The sequence below is a fragment of the Chrysochloris asiatica genome, unplaced genomic scaffold, assembly GCF_000296735.1.
Source record: "Chrysochloris asiatica unplaced genomic scaffold, ChrAsi1.0 scaffold00489, whole genome shotgun sequence".
NCBI classification, from domain to species: domain Eukaryota; kingdom Metazoa; phylum Chordata; class Mammalia; order Afrosoricida; family Chrysochloridae; genus Chrysochloris; species Chrysochloris asiatica.
Window position 1 is genome coordinate 540,252 of NW_006409007.1, and position 2,083 is coordinate 542,334.

Genomic DNA, 2,083 nt, shown 5'->3' on the forward strand with positions numbered 1-2,083 from the left:
GACATTGTTTCGTTCTGCTGTGCATGGGGTCGCTATGAGTCGGTTCCGACTTGATGGCACCTGACAACAACAACTGACATCCACTTTGGTCTTTTCTTTCTTTCTTTTCTTTTCAATAACCTTTTGCTTTCCTCCTGTCTGATATTCTTTTTTTTTTTTTCCAAATAGCAAAAGCATTTATTATCAAGCAAATTGGGGAACAAACTGTGCTTTAAATACTACATATTTGGGGAGAGGACACCACACCTTCACATAATTACAACCAAAGACCGAACACTTGTACACCTCAGACATCTTTATTTTACTCCTGTTATGCCGTGAATTCATAGGGAATAAGTTCTAGCAGCTCAGCCTCTTTTCCATTGGTTCTCACAAAGCATGCCTTTCTGCGGGGAGCAGGCTAGTGCTTTACTGAACCAAGGTACCTTTTTCTTTGGCTTCCTTCTTTTTTCTGATCATTTGCCTTCACTCACTTCAGGAAGCTATCTCAGCTTTTAGAGTGCATAATATACTCAATTAATTCTTTTGACAAGAATCTTGTCCTTGATTTGCTTGTTTACAAGAATTACGACAGCATGCTGCATCATATTGTAGACACTTCAGTTTTGCTGTGGTAACATTTGTGGGGCATGCCTTTCTGAACTGTGCCCATTCCCTTGATGAGCACAATATCACCTTTCTTGTAGATTTGCATGTATGTGGCCAAAGGAACAACTCCATGTTTTCTGAAAGGTCTGAAGGACATATAGTGGGTTTCCCTCCTCTTTCCCTTTGTGTTTGTCATCTTGGTGGATTATTGCAAGATGGTGGCTCCCCTGTCTGATATTCTTGATGTCATCCTACAACTCTTCGATTTTCAGTCTAAGTTGTCAAATTTGTTCTACAGATGATCTCTAAATTCAGTGTTCAAGGTCATATGTTTGTTCTCATGGGTTTGTTTTAATTTCCTTCAGCTTCAGCTTAAACTTGCATACAAGCAATTGGTGGTCTGTCCATAGTCTGCCCCTGACCTTGTTTGGACTGATGATATGTATCTTTTTTCACTGTATGTTTTTCACTGTATCTTTCCACAGATGTAGTCAATTTGATTTTTATGTATTCCATCTGGTGAGTTCCATGTGTATAGTCATCTTTGGCGTTGTTTATGAAAGGTATTTGCAATGAACAAGTCATTGGTCGTGTAAAACTCTATTGTGCGACTTCCAGGATTATTTCTATCACCAAATCCATATTTTCCAATGATTGATCCTTCCTCTTGATTTCCAACCTTTGCATTCCAATCTCTAATAATTATCAATATATCTAGATTGCATGTTTAATCAATTTCAGACTGAAGAAGTTGGTAGAATTTTTCAATTTCATGATCACTGGCTTTGGTGGCTAAATTTGAAAAATAGTTGTATTAACTAGTCTCCCTTGTAGGTGTATAGATATTATTCTTTCAGAAGCCGCATTGTACTTCAAAATAGATCTTGAAACATTATATTTGATGATGAACATGCCATTCCTCCTGAATTTGTCATTCTTGGCATAGTAAACCATGTGATTGTCAGATTCAAAATGGCCAACACCAATCAATTTCAGCTCACTAATGCCTAGGATACTGATGTTTATGAGTTATATTTCAGTTTTGACTACTTCCAATTTTTCTAGATTCATACTTCATACAATCCATGTTCTGATTGCTAATGGGCACAAATATTGTTCTCTGCCAATCAGTTTGCCACGTGCCTGTATTCCAAACTTCTTAGCAGAGATGAGTTAATACCTCTAGTACTGTATCAGTTTGTTGAAAAGGCATGGCTAGAAGAGACAAATAATTTGCTTGACCTTTATGCATTCTGTTTCATTTTTTAAGATTTACACTTTGTCTAGATTCATACTTCACACATTCCACATTAGCATTATTAATGGACAATTGCACCTGTTTCATCTCATTTAAAGTTGTGTTTCATAAGCAAATGAAGGTTTCAAAAGGTTTCCCAAATCCATATCATTAGGTTTAACTTTACTTTGAGGAAGTAATTCTTCTCTAGTTGTATTATTATTATTATTTTAATTTAAGGTTTTTATTGTGGATTGA

General features: G+C 36.2%; 1 pseudogene; it reads right to left on the reverse strand.

Moving 5' to 3' along the window:
• Positions 1–310: 310 nt before the first annotated feature.
• Positions 311–784, reverse strand: LOC102833642 (annotated as a pseudogene).
• Between the last annotated feature and the right edge of the window lie 1,299 nt (positions 785–2,083).